Source organism: Simochromis diagramma, unplaced genomic scaffold (genome assembly GCF_900408965.1).
Source record: "Simochromis diagramma unplaced genomic scaffold, fSimDia1.1 OVJJ01000330.1, whole genome shotgun sequence".
NCBI lineage: Eukaryota > Metazoa > Chordata > Actinopteri > Cichliformes > Cichlidae > Simochromis > Simochromis diagramma.
The window spans coordinates 710,421-733,023 of NW_024386930.1; the positions used below are offsets into that span (position 1 = coordinate 710,421).

The window sequence follows — 22,603 nt, forward strand, 5'->3', positions numbered from 1 at the left end:
GTCACTACTATTATCCTGAAAACCATATGTGTGGCTACGGGACTGTGTGTTTGGCACGATCATTGTTAACTCTGTAAGATGTCATGTGGTCACTCAGGTTAATATAAAGCATTTTTCTCATCTAAAAACTCTGTGCATATATGAAATTTGCAGAGGGGAATTTCCAATTTTACTTCTATATATCATTGAAGTGTTCCTGCTGAGTTTCTTTTATCTTTCTTGTTGTTCTCCATACAGTTGCTCGTTTTTGTTTGTTAAGCTACTTAACACTGACCTATCAATCGTTCAAGCATAATAAAGACACATAACTCATTGGATGACCCACCCAACACTGTGTCTATACATAACAGACAAAGACAATTCTTAATTCAGTTGGATCTTTAAGCTCTATGTTAATAGTAGTTGGTTTTTATGAGAGGCAAATGGAACAGAAATGTTCCCATTTCTTTAGTTGAATCTATGAAAAATGTTGTTTGACAGGCATAAATGAGCATTTCTGCACCAATAAGGAGATTGCCAAAGAGTTATTAGCTGAGAATATCTCTGCTATCTCCGCTTGGTGCACAGCATGTCCTTAAAAAAAACAACTAAGGAAATTGAACAAAGGAGGACAAAAGCAGAAGCGACAACCCTGAAAAACTATCTATAGCAGATGAACGATATTTGAAAGTTAGGTCTCTGAAATTGGAAAGATTCCAGCAAAGCAAAACTTGAGAAATGTTTCTAAGCCTTCAGTTGATCTATTGTTCACCAGAGTAAGTGAGGCTGTCGATTAGCTTAAGGAATTCTTAAGGAATGAAATGAGAACTGGGTTGGAAAACAGTGGGAACAAGTTGAGTGGAGTGATGAATCCAAGTATGAAATCTTTGGTTCAAATCGTGTTCCAAATGTGTGGCGGATGTTGGGAGAGCGGTACAACCAGTGTCTACAGCCATGTACAAAACACAGTGGAGGCTTTGTCATGGTTTGGGGCTTTCTGGCAATTCAGCCAGTGGTGTTGGGGATCTTGTGAATATTAGTGGAACTATGAATACAGGAAAGTACATTTAGATTTCGATCCATCATGCAACCCCATCTGGAAAGTATCTGATTGACAATAGCTTCATTTTTCAGCATGGCAGCGATCACAAACACTCTGCCGGTACAGTAAAAACATACAATGCAATACTATCAGTCATGATTTAGCCTCCCAGAGCCTAGACCTCAACATTATTGATATCTTGATATAAAACAGAACAAAAGGAAGCCAACATCCAAAGAAGAGCTTTAAATGTCATTCAAGAAGCACAGAGGAGTATTCCTGGTGACTTCTTAAAGAAATCACAAGAAATTTTGCCAGCTGTTTTGAAGAATATGGGTTATTATAACAAAAATTGCCTTTCAAGCTCATTAGAACTGCAAGAACTCTATATACTGCATTTTTATATATTTTTGAACATGTTTCAATAGAAACATGTTCAAATTACTGGAACAATTTCCTATTTTCCTAGAAAAATAGAAATGGGGGTTCATGACTTTTGCACAGTCCTGCATCCCAGAACACAGCAGTTTGTTTAAGATTAAATTTATAATGTAATTATATAGCCATCAAATGTACACCACCAAAGCCAGAAATACATATTTTCAATGAAGAAAACATAACATGCAAAAATGCGTTGGATAAAAACATTTTTGTAGTTTTTAACTTGTCTTAAAACGTTGGCCAAAGACATGCTTGATTGCAAACATAACCCTATGGACCCTTTATAAAATAAAATATTCACCATGTTAATATTCCATGGGGTGAAGGTCCTGCTGAAATGTTAGTTTCTACAATGCACTGAATCTAATGTATATCAGCACTGTCTTCATTTGTTTTCATTCTGGTGACCACTAACTGACCCCAGTTACTACACAACTTACGGCAGCGCTAATCTGGCTTCAGTCAGTAATCACACGCACAGGGATAGAATTATCCATCTATCCTGCTGTTTTCTTGGTGCTGCCTTTCCAGGTGGCAGCAGTCTAGGAAAGGTAACCTGGTAACCCAGGTACCCTTTCCCTGCCTGTGTCCTCTGCATCTTCTTGAGGTATTTTGAGGCCAGGAAACTTAGCTAAAGGGTTATTTCAAGTATCTCAAAGGGGATCCAGGTATTATCATCTAACTAAGCCAAGATAAGCTAACAGTACTTGAGACGAGGCTTTTACTCTGTTCTCAATACCAAGAATTAATTAAACACTGCCGGAACACTTTCATTTGAAAGATAACAAGATCTGCTTAAGTTAGCTGGTGCTGAAAACAATCTAAACTGCTGCTTTTCAGACTGTGTAAACATTCACTCAAGTTCATTCATTCAAGTCAAGCTCTTTGCAGTTAGTTGGGTTTTCAGTCATCTCTTCTTTTAGCATGATAAAGGTCAGTTTAGTTATAAGACAACCAACCTAATCATATACTGGTGTGTGTGCAAGGGGCTGTATATTTGTCTTTGCAACACTGGAGTGTGATGAGATATGAGGGACTGGTAAACAGTTTTCCTTAACAAGCAGAAATTTAGCTCGCTTTCCTTTCACTCGAGGAAATAAAATGTTTGTTTTCACATTTCTTTCATCTGCCACTGCCGGGTTTCCTGCTGAGGACAGAATACTCCTGTATAGGACTATCAAGAGGATGCATAAGAAGAAGATGATGAATGGAGTTGAGAGGGATGTGTTGGGAAAATGAGGAGTGTAAAAGAGCAGTGACATGAACTGGGTAGGAAGAAATATGACGAAGTGATGGGTATGGGGTTAGAAAGTCAGGTCATAAAGCATCTGTTGAGTAATGACAGAACGCGACATAAGTAAGGAAAATGAAGAAGTGATGAAGAGGCGGAAAAGTGCAACACAGAGAAAGAGAGGTATGGGAATGAGAAAGGGCATAGGAGGGAGAGAGGTACGAAAGAGAGGAATGGATGATGAAAAAAATAGACTCTGGGCAGGGGGTGGTGGAGGTGTCAAGATGGGGGTTAAGTGGGCCATGATTTTGCTTTGTGCACGCACACACTACTACATACTGATACACACACCTCTCTGTTACTCTCTTATACACACAAGCAGACACACACACACACACACACAGTGTCTTTCTCTCCCCTCAGGCCTAGTATGTCTTCAGACTCTGTGGCTCTCTGGTGGTGATCTGTCTCCACATTAAGCGAAGCCTCAGATAATTCCTAAGCCTCCTCCATGGCCGATCCAATAAGGGATAAGGCTCTCGGCTGGCCATGATCAACTGACAATCTGTCCTCTCACATGGCCACTTTAGTGAAGGCCAGGATTACCCCAGCCAGCATAGGCAGGGTAAACACAGTTCATAAGACCACATAGCTGTGTGCATGTATGCTCTCTGTTTGTGTGGGTGAAAGAGAGAATCAGAGAGAGGGTGAAAGTAAAATGGTTAAGAAAGCCAGAAACAGACCAACAAAGATTCTTCACAACGATGCAAGCATTTGTGAGTATGGGTGCTTCTGTCTGTGCATGGCATCACCCTGAGGCACAGGTGACCTGCTTCTAGTTCGTTTTATCAGCTGTGGATTAACAAAATCACACACACACATACATATATATTGTATGTAGTGAGTAGTACCTCATACAAAAATTAAATTACTCTTTAAATAATATGTGTGTGAATGTGTGGATGACTGGATGTGTAAAGCGCTTTGGGGTCCTTTGGGACTAGTAAAGCGCTATACAAATACAGGCCATTTACCATTTACCATATACTATAGTATATTTTATATATATTGCCACCATACATCCACTATTGACAAAAAGACAGCTATTTAAAAAAAGAAAAAGTTATATTCACAGTGTGCAGACTTTCACTCCTCATAAACAGTTTGTTAATCAAGACTTTGATTCATTCTAGCCTCATAATCTCTCTATGCTCTCCTTTTCTTTCTATCTCAACCCCCAAAACCTCCCTCAGCCTGATTCTCATAGAGATCTCTTCCTGTTAAAAGGGAGTTCTTCCTCCCCACCGATACCAAGTGCTTGCTCACAGGGTATCTTATTGACTGGGTTATATCTAACATTGTAAGATCTTAGCCTTGCTTTATAAAGTGCGTCAAAACCACTTTTATTGTGAATTGCTAGTTTATAAATAAAACCAAATGAATTTGATTAAATAGTAGTTTATGGAGTATTAGGTTTCTTCTGCTTATTGTGTTTTTAGTGATGTGTTTTTTCTTACTAGAAGGTCTAACTGAAGAGAGCAGGTTATGTTGACATTGCAATTGTACAATTCTAGTTATATATGACATATATCCTAGTAATGAAAATAAAACTGCAATCAGTTTAAAACATTATAAAGACCCTTTAACCTTATGAGTCTTCAATAAATCTTTAAAGTAAGCTGCATATCAACAGGGATAAAGACCAAAAAGAACAAATGTAACTATTTTATTTTCTAGAATCTTACTAAGCAAAAAAAGCACAATGATTTATGCCCTTTAGACCTTCATCCCCTGACAAATTAGATTAGATACTGCTTTATAAAAGCTTGAGCTATTATTAGCAATGTGTTAATATTAATAGCAATTACAAAATGATCATTCTGCCTTTCTGGTATGGTAAATACACATGCTGTGAATAGGCAGTTTAGATAGCCTATTCGCCTTTCACCAGAAGAGCCAGGCGGTGTGTGATAAGCATCGACATTCTAGCCAACAGAGTCCGCCTTGGAGACACTCCTGATCCCTTTTTCCATTGGAAAAGGCTCATTTTAGCATGCACTCACACACACACTGACACACCAGCACATGCACACAAACATGCACTCGCACACACGCTTGAAGGACTGTGCAGAGCTTCGATAAGCGTGGCCTCTCTCTCAATCTCTCTCTTTCTCTCTCCCTCTCTCTCTCTGAGTAAACATCGTTTTGGATTAGGCAGAGTATAATGAGAGCAGGGGGCTATCTGCCCACCACGCCTGCATTGTGGCCCCCCGCTCCTCTCTGAGGGGGCCGGTACCAATCTTTACTCTGCTATTTATCCCCCTCCTCTGATAGCTTACTTATCTGCAGCAAAATGCCAGGGCTGACTGCCTGTCTAACTGCTCCAATACTGTAACTGCCTGCACAGTTCTCTGCCCGCCGTGCGTTTGTCTTCAAGTCTGCAAAAGCATTAAGACAAACGCATGTCTACATCTCATTTTATCTCTCCTCTACCTGTCTATCAGTATTTGTGTCAACATGAAAGATTCTTTTCTTGAACCTCATCTGGTGGTGGTTGTGGTTACAGAGGACAGTACTGCAGCAGGAGTGATATCATAGAGCAGAGCCTCAGCGTACAGCAGGGGTTCTCAAAGATTTGATGAATGAGTGCCAATTTAGAGAGAAGGCCACACACGAAAAATGTAGACATCAAACACCTTTTTCTTAGTGTCTGTAATGTGTCTGCTCTAAGGATGGGTGTTTATGTTACTCATCATAATAACTTTTGTACCGGTAATATATATTTTTCTAACCCAGTAGACACGTAGAGATTAACCAAGTAATTATCATTTTAGATTTACCTCATTATTGTATTGTATTATAGTAAGTATAGCACTTTAGCAATTGCCAGCTTCAATTATAAAGCCCAGGAGACGATGACACATGATGAACAAGTGTACCTATAAGTAGTTGCATAAACTAAGTCTGTGCAACTTTTAAAGTTTAGGTACTCTTGCTTATCTTTATAGCTTTAACTATCACAAAAGCAGTGGGCCTTTTATTTTTTATTTTATTAAGCTCATGCCATTCAAGGAAGCATTCTGCATTCCGCATCCATGCTGAATTTAAACTTTAAAACTTTTTCAAGTCCAACTTTTGCTTTCTTTTCTAGAGGATCGTTCTACTTGGTGAGAAAAGAGCTGGACCAAGAAGCCAAGCTGAGCTGTTGGATGTAGCGTGTTTTCTTTTCGGATTCAATTGTTGAATGAATGTAACAGTGTGCTACAGTTGGAGTGAAAGAAAATGCACCAAGCTTGACAACAACATCGTGAACTGGCTTCCTTCACCACCTATCCCATCATGGCTTGCACTTCTTGTGGACAGTGAATAGAAGAGAATGTGCACTTGATGAAATTACATGTGATGTGCAGGCATTGTGAGCAAAGGAACCGAGAGAAAGTTGGGCTTACAGGAGAGGAGTTGAATGAAGTATATCTATATCTGAAAAAGAAATAGACGGAGAGTGAGAGAGATACAGCAGCAGAGAATTACAGTGAGGGGGGGGAACAATCAAGGGGATGCAATGTGGCAAGAGACAGGAGGAGACAGAAACAAAGAGGGGGTCTGACATGTGGCTAATAGACATATCAGCACTGAGGTGTTGGGTTTAGCTGGCAGACGAGAGCTTTGCAGAGCTTCATTCATTGATTAGCATACGGAGAGTGGCATAGGGCCATGTGACAACCCTAGATTATGCTGTGCGCAGGCACACACACACACACACACACACACACACACACACACACAAAGTGAAGATTGCCATAGATTGCATCTCTCTTCTTCCTTGGAGAAAGGCAAGGATGTCAAATTACAGGGTGTCACCTGCACCAAGCTATCTACTTTCTTGAATGTTAATGTATAAACAATTAGGACAAGAAAAAAAAGTGGGGAAGAAAGAAAGAACGAAAGACTTGTTCTTTTCAATAAGAAACATGCAGTGATAACCAACTAACCACAATTATACAGTGATATAATTAATATCAGTGTATTTCTTTATTTTACTGTCCTTAAATCACATAAATTTCCCTCTCCCTATCAGATCAGCTCCACCTCCAAATGTCCTGATGGAAGACAAAAACCAACGAAAATCCAACATTTTTTCAGTTTCCGTTTAGCTTCTGTGTCTCTCATGTCCTTTTCTAGTCTGGTTTTTTTTTCAGTACTTGAGTAGCATGTTATATGAATGTAATTTTAAGATCAATAACACTGAATTTCATTCCCATCTTAGTGCGATAAAGAACACTGCAACACTTCCAGGACAGCTTTTTAAAATCATTGTGTTTAAAAAAAAAAAAAAACAATTGATATTAAGATCTGCAATTTAAATAAGATTATTAAACTTGAGCAGACAGCATCCATCAGCTTCTGTCTGAGCCTGACCAGACTTCATACTGAAGATCTAGTGAAGAGAGCAGAGTCACCAACTACAACACAGGCACCGGTCTTCAGTGAGGCGACGTCCAGACCTGAAGGAGACACATCACAGACACAACCAGGAGCAATCTCGTTGCTTTGTTGTTCCTTTGTTTTGTTTTTTAAATATCTACATGGTTGAACATTTGTGAATACATCCCCCCAGGTTCTAACTAGTTCTGACTTCTACTTCAACATCTGAGGTATCCAAGTAAGAACATTCAACATGCGCCTTTTTAATCTTCCCTCTCAATCCATTCTTCTGACAAGACTTCCCTAAAATGAAATTCAAGTTGAAGGGTATGCATCTGGAGGAAATCCAGATGAATTGCAAATTCATCTCATCCAAGTAAAAGAACAATTTAAAAATAGCAACAGTGCTAGAAGCTCTTTAGAAGTGCACAAGGAGATGCCCCTGAACCTGACAACAAAACCGCGACGTTAAGAATCAACTGTTTGCCGATATAAGAAAACAGTGAAAACTGAGTTTTTATGAATTTATGAATCAAAAGTCCCCAACCAAAAGATATTCTGTTTCCAACGACGCAGAGCAGAGAAATACAGCAAATTATCTCATTTGCATACTAATTTTCTGATGATCAACAAATCAATTAGTTAAGTCTTCACAACTGACAACTGAGCTTCATCTGCTGTCAACCATCAAAAGCTCCACAGCCACAACTATTATTTCTACCTTGAAGCTGAGATTGCTTCAGTCAGTGAACACCTTACTGATAATGCTTTTATAACACTTGAAGAAATGCTATTACATTTTTATATTTCACTTTTTCTGTCATGGTTGTCTCACTAAACTCACTAATATTCTCTTCCGCAGACTTTTTTGATATGTGACCTTCTCTTCCAGTTATACATAAAAAAGACAGACAGGAAATTATAACCTGAATTCCTACACCCACTCCACCACAAGTCAGTATGAGATAAGTAGGAATATAGCAGAGTGTGTATAATTTTCGATGAAAACATGTCTGCACTTAAGGATGGGGTTTTTTTTCTACTTCTGTGAGCTCATCAGCGTAGGAGAGAGGAGGCCATGGATGGGCTGTACACCAAAAAGACAGCAAAATTCGGAGAGAGGCAACTGACAAGAGGATAAAAAGATATATTCAGGAAGAGTTAGAGAGATGTGGAGTGGGTGAGGGGAAGAAAGGGGGGGGGGGGGGTAGATATCCAGGGGTCTGCCCAACAACTGCACTGATGCTTTAAACATGAGACCTAGATTTTCTATCTCAGTGAAGAGGTGCCGAAGGAAAAAGAGAGGAGATGGATGAAGACATAATAAAAGGGAGGTTATAAGAACCAAAAAGAAGGGTGAAGGAGGTAAACACGGAGAGGCAGATCTGTTTAGGACTGAATGACAGCGATGCTGGGGGGCAAAATTGTCAAATTGACTGTGGCTTTGTTTTAACTGTGTTTTAACTTAAGTAGACTGTGAATGCTCTTACTGTGGCAAAACAGGTATCACATATGCAAGTATTATCCAAACAACACCTGTAGTAACCACAGGCAATATACACCTCCATGCATGTGAAGCTGCAACTAAAGATTATCCTGGTAATATCTTTTTTAAAATAACATTTTTTAAAGTTGGATCAAATTTCCACAATCCAAAAACATCTGTTTCACTCACTCACTAAAATTGCACATGTATGGCATCTTCCTTGAAAAGCTACATTAATTGCCCAGTCTTACCACACTTTTTGGTTATATTTGGTTGTTGTACTCACTTGTCAAAAAGATGACAGCTGTGTATCAGTGTATCAGTTGATAAAAACTAACACAGGAGCAGCATTTTGTGCTTTAAGTCTGGATGAGGGTAGGAGGTGCTACAGAAAATACAGTAACTGTATGTGTTTTAGCCACTTTAAAAACTAACTGCCCGCCAAGGTGCTCCCAGTCCAGGACGAGCCAGCACCAAGCTGACCAAACTAAACCGAACGTACCCTTATTCAGTGCGATTATCTGTGAGTTTTCTTTTTTCTATTAGACATTAATAACTTAAAAAATTGCAAGTATTTCTACCACTGCTTTAGCACAAAATCCACAGAAATCTTATTGACTTTGATCCCACTTTACTCTCTTCTCTGCTCCCTTCCTGTCTCTTAGTCTCAGTCCAGTCACTGAAAGAATATTAGAAAGATGAAAAGCAAAGCAAAGTAGTGACTGTGAACTGAATGTGCAGATGAGTCAAACGGGTGTGAGCAGCATTGACTGATAGGAGGTGAGATGGAGGTAGAGTGTTAATTTGGGAGGTTCATAAGAGGAAGACGAACCCCTGGGCTCTATGTCACACTCTCTCTCACTCTCTCTCAAGAGAAATAAATTGCTGTGCAACAAACTCACCATGAGAGGCAGGCAAGTGTATGCATAGTGTGTGATACAGCGGTGCCTGTGTGTATTTCCAACTGAGTTAGTGTCCGCGTGTGCGAGCGCTTTGGTGTGTGTGTGTGTGACGGGCTGCCTGAAGGCTCCCTGTGTGCAGGCGTTTCATTGGAGAGGCAGATGAGCGGGGCAGATATCCTGGGGCGGCCTGGCAGTGGCCAGAGCTTTATCTGAGCTGAAACGATTTTAGCACTCCGTTTTGGAGCACTAACCCAGGAGCAATGTCAGCCCCTCCTGCTCCTCTTTCTTCTCCCTGCCCTCTTCTCCTCCATGCCTTTTTCTCTTTGGCAATTTCTTCTCTTTCCTCCTACTTATTTTTTCTTCTCTCGTTTTCTATCACTGGCTGGATATTGGGTTGTAGATTTTAAGAAAAGATACTTTTTCATTCAGTTAATTTCAGATTAGTTTGTTCTTCAGTACATTTTTGAACAGAGGGAAAGAAAGAGCAATAAAGAAACAGGTCAGAGACTAAAACAAGTCAAGTCAGAAGCCCAAACTACGGGGAACATTAAAAAGTTTTGTCTGTGATCCCCTTCAGTGGTGTGTCATTGTGCATTTCCTGCTACGACACCAATTAAGCTGGCTCTCTGGCTTCAACTCAGACATCAAACAGCAATCTTTAGTGAAATCACACAAACCAAAGAGCAGAACGTCACAATTTTATTGACATTGTGCACATGGATTCATTCCCCCAGATCAGCCAGATTTTAGTGGAGTGTTGCTGTAAGGGGGAAAGTTACTAAACCGAACTGAACCGCAGTGAGCACCATTATGTACTCATTAACAACATGTAATAATTGCAAGAGTTTATTCGGTCACAATAACAAAACTCTTCTTCCCTCTCTGCTCTATTCATCAGATTTATGTCTCTTTGACTTTCTTCTATTACCCAAATAAAATTCAAGTTAAAGGTCACCTGAATTTACACAGTAGAGGAGCACAAGCGGACAAGGCAAGTGGAGAGTATAGGACTTCTAACAGCAACCGGAGCACTGGAAGAGGTGAACGCCTGTACGGGGACAGAATGGCTGCTGACGCTAAATCAGGTAAGGTTTTCACTTTTTGAGAGCAGAGCTGCCAAACTCTTTTGACCACAAAGTGTAGCATTTATATTATTAAATAATCTGCAGCTTAATCAATTAACTGTCCATTATATAAAAACTTTAATGTGTATTAACATATGATCCTCAGAACCTTCCTAAGCGTAAGAATTTTATGAATAAAGACAGAAAAACACAATTTTTGGCATTTTATGTTATTATATGAATATTTACATAGTTGTAAAGGAATAACCTGCATCAAAAAAAGAGGCACTTAAAGCAACATTTAAGGATATAAGAAGTTATCATAAGTCTAAGAAGCCTGAGAATTTAAATATAATATTATATCATATCATACATTTAAATATTACACGGGATATTGAATTAGTGTGATTTTAAAGCCATGCTGTAGTCATTGGCTGTGCCTGGGTGTTCATGGCTCGTTTTCTGACACAGACATAGACTTTTTGTTTTGAGCATCCTTAATATTTAAGTTTTGCTCCTTGTTCTTAATGAAATATAGAATTGTTTATATATATTTTGTTTATTTTACCTCTCCCCTGTCCTCTATATGTGCTCAGCCTGTTTGTTGCGTTTGAATTTGGGTATTTTCTCCTTCAGTTTCTTATATGCTTTGTTGTTGATTTTTATAGTTGTCATCTTGAAACTTTTAGGGGGTTTTTCCACAGTATTTTTGTCCCCAGTTGCTTTGTATTTATCTTTAGTCTTACAGAAGGGTTCCTAATTTTTCTCTTAGTGAATATGTTCTTGGTTAAGTTTTCTGTTCTTTGGATAAAAATCAATTTTTTTTTATTCTAAACTCCAAGTTATTGTGAGCTACTCATTTTTTTGTATTTGAGTTAGTTCTCTCTGTGCTTCCTTTCTGTTCCTCCACCTGTTTAATCGTCTTATTGTTTGTCCTTTGTCTTTCAGCGTTCAGTCTTTCCTTACACGAAGTTAATCTCGTTCCTCTGTTTAGTTGTGCCTTACCTCCTGTTTTATTATGGTAGTTATTGCCCTCTGTGTCTAGTTTAACTTCCCCTGTCTCATTATGTTAATTATCTTGACCCGTTGTTACCCACCTGTTTCCACACCCCTTATTAGCCCTCACTGTGTTCCTGTGTGTGTATATAGCCTTCTCTTTATGTTGTATGAACCTTGTCACATCATATTGTTTACGTAATCTGACTATTTGTTTCAAGCTCATCTGCCAAAACACAACATGCATAACTCCCTTTACGTATCTTAGGCTGACAGGATGTCACATCCCTGTCTGTAAAATCAGGTAGTATTCTGAATGCCACCTTAAATTGCTAGTTTTACAGCTTAACATTAAGTTACATTGAATTTTCCCAGTTGGAGGTTGGACATTCACACTTAGCTGCCAGGACTAATCCAAGTGCAGCCTCCAGCCACCACTCCAGGCCTCACATATTTACTGCCTTTTGCAAAATGTCCTATATTTTACATGAGGCTCTCAGGCAGAGGTACGCTGGTCTTCTGCAATCAGAGCCATTATCACACTGGGTTGATGGCAAAGGCTCACCAAGCAGCAATAGGGTAGATGGTACCTTTCCTGCCTGCTCCCACTCTCTCTTCTCATCTCCCCCCTCTCCCTCTCTCACTTTCCTAGTTCATTCCCCAACTCACCCCAGCACCACCATCGCTGGTCATCACTCGCTTTCTTTTCTCTCCTGCATTTACCTTGGCTGCCACATGGGGAATTAAGTGGTATTACGAGGAAAGGCTTCTAGCTGAGCTTAACTGCATTACATGAACAGGTAATATACCCTGAGAGTGTGTGAGAGAAAGCAACAGGATGGAGGGTGGAGGTGCAGGGGGGCACTGTGGGAGCGAGAGAAAGAGTAGAAGGGAGAGCAAAGAAAGAAAGGGGGTCTTAAGTGAATTGTCAACTCAAACGCTCTAATCACAGTGAAAGCTCTGGACAAAGAGCACCCACGGACGCCAACGGAGCACACCCTGGGGGCAACGAAAGGCCACTTAGCCCTCTCTGACTCCCCCTATAGCTTTTTCTGTCTGCTTCTCTCTCTTTCTCTCACAGGTCTCTTCAAAATAATACCTTCCACAACACCTGAGGGAGGAAGGGAGGCAGGGGAACAGAGGAAAGTACAGAAAATATAACAGATTTATCACACTTAATGTGTGAAGTGTGCAGGCAAACAGGTCGGTAAAGCTCAAATTAGTACCACGTGAAACTTAGACATACTTTAACCAGAGCAACTTATTGACAGTTTGCATGGATGAAAACTTCAGTAATGTTTTAATTAACAAAATTCAGTAAACTAAGAATCCTTGAAAATGTCCATATCAATTTATTTCTATTTATCAATGAATACTATACAAACCAGGAAACGGGGGAAAAAAAGAACTAAATCAAACCAATACTTGCTGTGGCCACGTCTTCCCTTTAAATGTGCAGCAGTTATATACAAGCTGGTTGTTTCGAGTATCTTTGAGAAATTGCTACAGTTTTCTGCGATTATGCGATAAGGGCTTTGAAGGGTCCATACCATCTGCAGTGTTGGGAAGTAACGGAATACATGTACCGCCGTTACGTATTCAAAATACAAAATATGAGTAACTGTATTCCGTTACAGTTACCGTTTAAAAATGTGGTATTCAGAATACAGTTACTTTGTTGAAATAAATGGATTACACTGCGGTACTTTCCTGTTTCATATTGTCGCGGGTCAGGACTGTTTGGGTTCTGTTTGACAGCTACGTTCTGTTGTTCCAGGCGGCAGCGTTACGGTTGCCATGGTTACAGGGCAACGCTCTCTCTCTCTCTCTCTGCGACTGTGTGTTTCCTGGGTGAGAGAGCGCCTTTTCGTTGTTGTTGTGCTAAGCTAACAGGCAGAATGCTACAAGCATAGCTCTAAAGAATGTAGCATCATGGGCAGTGTAGTCCGTGCTGCAGGGAGAATGGACTGCCATACACGTTATGGGTCTGTGAGCGCGAGGAGGGAGAAAAAGGGGAGTGGAAAGGTACGAGCAGTCATCGAGGAAAAACGGGAGCTGGAAGCATGTAAATATAATAATAACCACTTCAGCCAAGAAGAGTGCCTGACGAGCCCAGTTGTAAGTAAGCTATTAAGACTCGACTGTACACCGTGTTCGTGTTTTACTCCGAAAACAACAAGTTCCGTTGGAGCAGCCTTTCAATGCCTCTCTCTGTCTCTCGCAAGAAAAGTTGACCCACACAACAAAGTAAAGCTATTTTTCGGCTACGAGCCGACAGGGACCCCGCCGTATTAGTCAGAGGTCCCTTTACTACAGTTCGGAGTCGCGGACCTTCAGTGATAGTAATAAATCACCCAGCAATAGTACATTCACGATAGTTGTAAAAAGCATGATAATATATTAAGTAATCCAAAGTATTCAGAATACGTTACTCTCATTGAGTAACGTAACGGAATACGTTACAGAATGCATTTTGGGGCATGTATTCTGTATTCTGTAATGGAATACATTTTAAAAGTAACCTTCCCAACACTGACCATCTGTTTCAGGACTTGTTGCTCTTTCCTCTCAAGCTAGTTCTTTACGTTTCCAGATATTTGTCAATTGCCATTACTGCAGGACAATTTCTGAGACCAATCAGATAGCAGCACAAAAACACTCGCTCCTGTGAAGCTAGGAGGAGTTTCTAACTGGGTCCACATGGGCCTCTACTCTGGCCCTTGGCAACTCTGCAGGACCCCCACTCTCCATAAAGCCCATAGGCAGATCACTGGCTCCCCAGGGCTAGGAAGCCATGATGGCTCTATTCAACAGTCCTACTAATGCTATGCTGATTGTCTGAGCACAGCTAGCATGTTGTGTGGCTAAGCACGGGTCATTTCCTCGTTTCTCCAATGTCTCTTTTCAAATGTCCAGGCAGGGAGGGCCTTTACTGGGGCGATGGGGAGCCGCTGATGGTGACTGAATAGTTTCTGAATGCAAGAAGTCAAACTGAAAAATCACAATTGTGTGCACATACACAATCAGTGGAACATTGTTATTATACAGAACACAGAAATAAATTTTAAAAAAAAAAAGAAGAAAAATGTCTGTTCAACTCCAAGTAAAACACACCACAAAGTTACTCACACTACCTGCACAATGTGTCCATTGTGCAAAGTGACAAAGAAGCACTTATACAGCCATGCTGAAGCATAATGGACGTGCCCCTTGGTCCACTATTGTACCATGGAAAGCCTCCTCCTTCACACACTTGTGTGTATGTGCATATGAGGGCTCACTCTGAGTGAGATATTCACCTCTGTGATTTAAAGTAGCCAGATGAGGCTATCAGAGAAAAACAAATATTTCCATCATCGTTTCTTTACAGACACTTTATTTTCCTTAGTGTTCTAGGAACAAAACGTGACACATAGTCCAGTTTTTCAACAGATGGGACAGACGGATTGTCCAAACCAACTTTGGAGAAAGGCCAGTGTCACACAATTTCCATTTTTTTCTTCTTTTATAAAGAATGGACAGAAAAGGATATGGGAAAGACTACCTGAGCATTACACACCAAAAAGAGAGAACTGAGTAGTTAGGAGGGGCATAAATGTGGTACAACAAGAAGAAAGAAATACTTTAAGCCCAAGAGCAACTAAAGCTGCGTATATTTGTAAGTGTGTGTGAATTCTCAAAACAACCAAAAAAGAAAGCAGGAAATTAAACTGATTTTTATGACAGTGCCTGGAAGAGCTCTCAGTGTTTCCTCCTCTGTTAATTTATGCTGTGTAACTCACGGCAGTTTACAAGTGTGGCTTTAAACGTGAACCGTGAAGAGTTTGGGAATGCTGTTGGGCACAGTGACAATTAAATGTCACAAGAAACAGCCATTCGGGTCACTGGGCATTGTAAACATCTTATGACTGATGAGTTTGCTAATGATTGTGCATTAGGATGGAAATTATAACTGCTTTTTTTTCCTTTTCTTTTGGGTGATGAGGTAGGTTTGACTGACTTGTTCTGCCTGTCTGACATCTGTGACAGAGGCAGGCCAACAATAGCAAACTGTCAGAGTCTTGAGATGAGTGAGCGGGAGGAAAGTGCGCACGCACGTGAACATTCACTCATACAGTCAGGGTTAGTATTTGATTGGGAGGAATAAGCTCCAGTCATCCTTTCTGCCACCCCTCTCTCTCTGTCATGCACACACACAGCAACACACCAGTCACCCCATCATCACCCAAGAAGACCAATTTGCTGCCACAAGTTACCAGCAGGGGCAGGGACAATGTCTGCTGTCAGTCAGTGCAGACAAGCCCTGTCATTGGTTTGGAGGGTTACAGATGTTGTTACAGATGGTGCTGCTTAGCTGATTTTTACTTAAGTAGAGAGCGACCTAAAGTCTGCACATAGACACACACAAATCCATATACACATGCAAACACACACTAAAATTTCTGAACACATATACAAAAACTCTTTTTCCATATACATCCACACAAAGGTACACACACAGAGACAGACACACACAGATACAAAAGAGGCTTTGAATAAAAAAAAAAAGCAATATAAGATAGTGAATAAAAATGCATTGGGACTGCCCTGTATCAGACAAAAAAGAGCGACACTGAGATTAAGCGTCATACTGCTGAGAGAGAGAAACAGAGATGTGAATAGTGAAAGGCAAGATATCATCCATCCATTTTAAACAGGGATGTGTGGTGATTGAGTGAGCAACGCTGTGACGATGTGTGAGCGTGCGTGTGCATGTGTGCGTGTTTGCATTCTGGCCCTAGGGTCGTAGTGAACACACTGACACAAAATAAACAGCGCGCAATCTCCCGGCCTGTGATTGCTGCTCCGGTGTCAAGATAAGGCTTGGACCGGTGGCAGCCGAGACTGGCCGCCCACTTCAGGAAAGGAAACAGCGAAAGAGGAGCAGAAAATAAGAAAAACATTCTCATCTGACTTTGTGTTTTAGAAAAAACTGTTAAACTAACTCATTAAAACAATTAAAAATACACATACCAAATCAAACAGCCACACAGGCCAGCAGCAGACCAACAAGTCCATTGGTTAACGTGGTTTGTCTACGAACTCTGGCGCTTTCTTCTGTGAAACTCTTCAAAATATACTGGAATTTCAAATCGATGTTAACTTCTTCTAAAAGTTTGGATAGTTTCGGTGATCCTCCAACCCAATATCAAGGACACAAATCGTTCCTATGTGAGTTGGACATTGAAACAATGTCTGACCATAATGCACAGCTCCACATTTAAAGCAACACAGCACATCAGCACAAACATGTGATCCCATCAAGCACAGTATTTTGCAGCCTCATGATCTGATCTATATGTCAAAGCATTCTCAAGTCAAATGTGAGGTCACCTATCTAACAGCGAAATTCCTGCAACAGGACAAAGATCCCAATCAGCAAATCTACAACAGATTGACTGAAAAAGTAAAGAATCAATGCATCAGTCAAAGTCAAGACATCAGTCAACTGTAACTGTAATGCTGTGGTGGGACTTTAAAAGAGCTGTGCATAAACCTAAAAAACTGAAGTTATAAAGAGGAGTAGTAAAGTCATAAAAGAGACTGCTTATAAAGTTAGTCTACTGAATCATTAGGGGTGGGGGAAAAAATCGATACTGTGTAGTATCGTGATATTTTGTTTGCTAATAATGTATCGATACAGGGACGGCAGAAATCGATATTTTGTTACAAAAAACGTTTTTGTGCTCTGACTTCAGAGCATGTTGATCCTTTTTCTGAGCAAGAATCCTGACATTCCTTCACTGTCCAAATGTGTTTAACTTTTTTTTGGCAGCAATAAACATTTACTTATTTTAATTTAAGACATGTTTTATTTTAATTAAGTTTAAAACTTTTTTATTTAATGTAAAATTATATTTTGTTTTAATTTACTTTCAAATTCTTCAGTTGCTGAAGGGGCTGCATAGTTTTCCTAAATTGCATAGTTCAGAATAGCTATAATTGTACCAGATGGTTGCATTCAGTTAAGTTGGACTAGTATGTAATACAAACCGTTCCGTTTGTCAACAATAAAACTGACTGAAATGAGAGAAAGACTGAGTGTGAGACTTTGATATTAGATAAAATGAATATTGATAAAGTTTACCTTTATGTACAGAATCTGAATATCGCAGATATTTTTTAAAAAATCGCAATAATATCGTATCGTGCATTAAGTATTGTGATAATATCGTATCGTGGGATGTATGGTGATTCCCAAATCTATGAATCATAGGGTGTGCTGTTTTTACATAAAACTGCAAAGGGGTCATATGAAAACTTTATTTTTCGCACTAATGTATCTTGCACACTAACGCGCCTGGTTAAATTTTTTTTTACATTCTGACCAGACCAAAATCAAGCCTTAGTAGCTATTCCAGGCATTACCCCAAAGCAACAATTCTAATTTGGGGAAAAAAAGAACGGAAAAAAGACAGTTTGAAATTATCCGAGGGTCTGGCAGCAGGTTATGAATGTTAAGCTTCTATCAGTTCCCATTAACCGATACGTCTCAACAAAAACTCCTGATTTTGTCCCACAATTGCGCAGATTGGTAAAAGCGGGAAAGTGAAAATATTTACAATCTGAGCCCAGGAGGAGTCTGAGCACAAGGAACAAAAAAATTACGTTCCTATCCGAGGACGTAAGCACCCACCCACCCCCACGAAATGAATATTTCTCATCACCATATGAATATTGCAGGCGTGACAAGTGCACATAAACACACACAGGCAGACTGCTTAAATCCACTCACTGGGAGCTATTAAGTCGTCAGGCAGCACAGAGAGGCTGACAGAGGAACGAAACAGTGTGCAAGTATGTGTGTACGCTGACAGGGAAGAGAAACGATGTGGCAGGCCACTGAACAGAGCATCTACAGAGAAAGAGAGAGAGTGAGTGGACAGGCAGGCAGAAAAAAAAAAAACAGAGAAAAGAATTCCTGGCAGACTGCTAATTTTACTTGTCGTAGAGAAAAAAACCCAACCCGTGCTCAAACTGTCAACGTCAATGTCACCTCAAAACCTACAGGAAGGTGTGTGTGCGTGTGTGTGCATGGGAATAGGAAATTTGTGTGTCAACGGGATCCATGAGGAGAAAACGGCAAAGACAGTGCTTTTGCAGCAGGTGTGAACGGGGAGTGGTATTTTGGGATCGTGTGCATGTGCTATGCGTACATGCAAAACAACTCATATGGTACTAGCCAACTCCCTGATGACAGATTCACTAAGGAAGTTCATTCAATACAGTGTGTTGGAGTTTGTGTGTGTGAAGATGGGTGCCTGAGGAAAGAGCAGACTACTTCCTCAGATCAATGAAGAAGCTGCCAAGGTGACCGCGTCTGTCTGTCTAATAATGCTTTCACCTGTGCCATTCTCTTTCTTTTAAACTTTTTTCTTTAATTTTATTATTTCCAACACCTTTCCAAATGACATCCTCTAACAGTTCAATACTTTAGCTATCATTTATCTATTCAAATATTTATGTACAGCCTGTGGATGGCAATGTGAGTTAGCTACTCAATTAGCCAGTCTTCGTCCCCCGATCCCCGACATTTGTCTATGCATTTGATTTACTTTACTCTCAACACATTATATCATACTTCTCCTTTACCTCTTGCTAAGAATGACTAATCAAGGTTTGCAACCAAACCTTTATGACCTGGTTATCCTGAATATGGATATCATTAATATAGACGCTTTTAGCTTTCCCGATCCTTCTCTTTTTAGACAACCTACTATGATGCAAACATAGAGATCCCATTAAATAGAAAAAAAATGTTCTGCTGCCTGGCCTTGAGATAATGAAATAAGAATTCCTGTGAGTGTCGGAGCAACATTTTTTCTCTACAATATTCAAATATGACAGGTACATTTTGTTTAAGCCTGGACTCCTACAACATGTGGAATAGGATTAGAGATTAGGAAAACAATATATGTAAGGTTTGAAAGAAGCTCAAGAGACATATAAAATTGAGACATAGTACCATGCAAACCAATCGCAATGACAACCGTACATCTGCATGCAACTTCTCTCTTGACTCAATCCTTGTGTTGTTATTTACTCTTATAACTGAATAAAAGCCAAATAAATTCAACTGACTTGGAGGTCATCCTGGCAGCTCAGAAAGGTTCCTCAAACTGAGCAGAAAAAGCTGTGACGTCAACCAGTAAGTGGGCCAGGGGTCTATCAGTCCGCGGATCTGTTAGGCTTGTAACCTGCGGCGACAGGTCCTTAACGCGCTGTGCTGACAGAGCCGTAACAGATGCCCAGCTAAGTGCCTGATTAAACCTTAATGTGCAGAAGGAGCTGTGTGTGACTGTGGGGTTTTTTACAAGTGTGTATGTGTGTGTTGCACAGTGTTAGGGAGAACATAAGATGGGCACCAGCCCTCCAGCGAGAGAGAGGCCATGCCAGCTGCTTCTCTCCCCAGAGACGGAGCCCTGAAGCTGGGCAGCGAGGCAGGGTAGTCAGGGGAGGCTCTATGGGGCCATGGCACAGTCGCAACACAAGTGGCATATGTGACATGACACTCCACTTATCAAATGAGAATTCATTTTCTAATTATAATATGCTCGCATACTCACCATAGACCCACACACACAAAGGCATTTTCAAATCCTAAACAATGGGTTAGTGCTTGAAGTGAATCCCAAAGCTATTTTTGAAAAAACATTGTCAACAATGTGGAGAACAAACCGAGAACTTAAGCTTGTTTGAGCATGACTGGCATCTGACAATGAGCCATACACTTTAACTAAAGTCTCTACAACTTGGGATGTGTTATACTTGACACAAGTCCTGTAAAACCTACGATACATATTTGGATATTTTTGGAAAGATCGATTTTCCTTTGACGCTTAATGTTTGCATAAGTTTTAAGTGATTTGCTTTTAAATAAGGGAACACACTGTGAAATTAATTTAGCTTGTTTCTCTGGCTGGAAAGTGGAGGCGCTCTTCATTTCCAGAGCAAAGAATATTATTAAGGACAGATTAGTCTGAACATTTAATGAACATCAGTTTTTACTTTAAACATTTTTTATATAAATGCACTCAAATATTAACTTAGCTTTCGTGAATGAGACTGATATTGAGTGTGTTTGCGTGTGTCCGGGAGGTATGAGTAGTTTTGTGGATCAACAAGGCAGCAGCCAATAATTTACCCACTGACAGAAAATTTCATCTGCCCATCATCCTACACCTCCCTCCCTGCGTCTCTACCTCCATTCCTCTCTCTCACTGATTATGCCGTCAATACGGTGCGGATGAGAGGAGCTGACAATTGACCAGCCTGGATCAATATCAGCTAATAAGCATGTCAGGAGAGAGGAGAAAAGAGCAAGGAATCGACTGAGAGAGAGAGAGAGCGAGGATGAGTGAGACAGAGAGAAAAAGCTAGTTTGATCCAATTCGGCAGCTTGGCGTGTGGAGGTGTAAGTGGGATGATTGGCCTGTTATTGCTGGTTTAATGTTAGGCAATCAGAGCCATAGTGGTCTAGATATCAACAAACATCCATCAAATTGTCCCTTCTTCGTCTTGATACCACCTCCTCTGCCTGGCCCCGCCTGGACGCCGACAAACAATACGACAACAACGAGATGCGAGCAATGGTGCCGTTTAAAAAAGCCCCAGGGAGGTTGAATTGATAGCCTTGCACTCACTGCACGAGCCAAAGGAAAACACGTTTGTTTGGGGGGTTTTGTTTGTGTTGGGGAGATCTTCACTTATTTTATTTATTTTTTTATTTTCCTTTCTTTCCTGCCTCTCGCCGCCTTTCTCCCGGCAGAGGAGCACGCCGTTGTTGATGGTGATATAATAACACAGTCAGGTGTCTGTGGCCAATTCCCTGTCATTTGGACTTTTGCGTAAATCACCATGTATTTTTCTCTTCTTTTCTTTTTACTTTCTGCTTTTCACTGCTCGATCTTCCTTTTTTTCCTCAAGGTGTCATTTTCTTTTGCTCAAATTACCTTTCCTGTGGCCTCCCAGACGCCACAATTGCTGGTGTTGTATGGATACTGATGGAAGCTTTTCTGTGTAAATGCAACACTGCCACTAGCACAGCTAGTCAACAGTACTTAGTCTAATACTGCCTATTATAGAGGAGCAGGAAGATAAATGACTGACTCTAGATTGACTGAAATGCTGTTTGACTAACTATCAGGCTGACTGAAAAACTGTTTAGAAATTTGACAGAAATTTGACTGGCTGAAAAGCTTGCTGTGTGACTGACTGACTGACTGACTGACTAACTGACTGACTGATGGACTTACTATTACTATTTTCAGCCCATTGTCAAGTATTTGAGCTGACTGAATTCATACCAAAAACAAAACTATGAAGATCTGTAACACACGGAATCGGTCTCGACAAAGGAAACCATCACTTTTCTGTCAAACTGCTGCACACAACCTAAAACTAACACTTACAGCCTATTATGCTTATTTTGCAACTGCAAATATGGTTTAAAAAAAAATAACCTTCTGACTTTTGTTTGTAGTTGAGCTGTAGTCAAAGTTGTGTTGAACAATCCTGTTGAAGCAGACTTCATGCAGCAAATGATTGATGGTATTCGGTATGGTATTTGATAGGCAACAAACTAAAAAGATTTAGCTTAATAGTTTTGTGACTGATTGACAGGCCCAAAGACTAGCCAGTGGGTTGCCAGGTTTTCTCTATAATAACTAATGCTGGCATATAAAGCAAAGTTTTAAGGTAAATGGAGGTTAAATCCTTGTTGTGGTTAAATACAGAAAATGTTAACTAAAACTAGGGCTGCTCAATTAATCGAATTTTAATCTCGATTACGATCTGGGCTTTCAACGATCATTAAAAATGACTGAGCCGATTATTAGCCCCTCCCTCGTGCTTTACTCTCGCGCTGCTCCGTGTGGCAAATCGAGCGCACCTCTCTGCATTTCGAACACGTGTCACAACAATTAAGAGGACCCGAGGGAAGCTCGGAAAGCTAAGCAGAAGTTATTTGGAGAGGAGAGTGACTGCCGTTGGTTGAAA

The 22,603-nt window shown here is 40.3% G+C and overlaps 1 protein-coding gene across 2 annotated transcripts in view; it reads right to left on the minus strand.

Annotated features, from left to right (window-relative positions):
• Nucleotides 1–22,603, minus strand: part of camkmt (calmodulin-lysine N-methyltransferase) — a 111,492-nt gene that overhangs the window by 40,778 nt on the left and 48,111 nt on the right. The window lies entirely within an intron of this gene.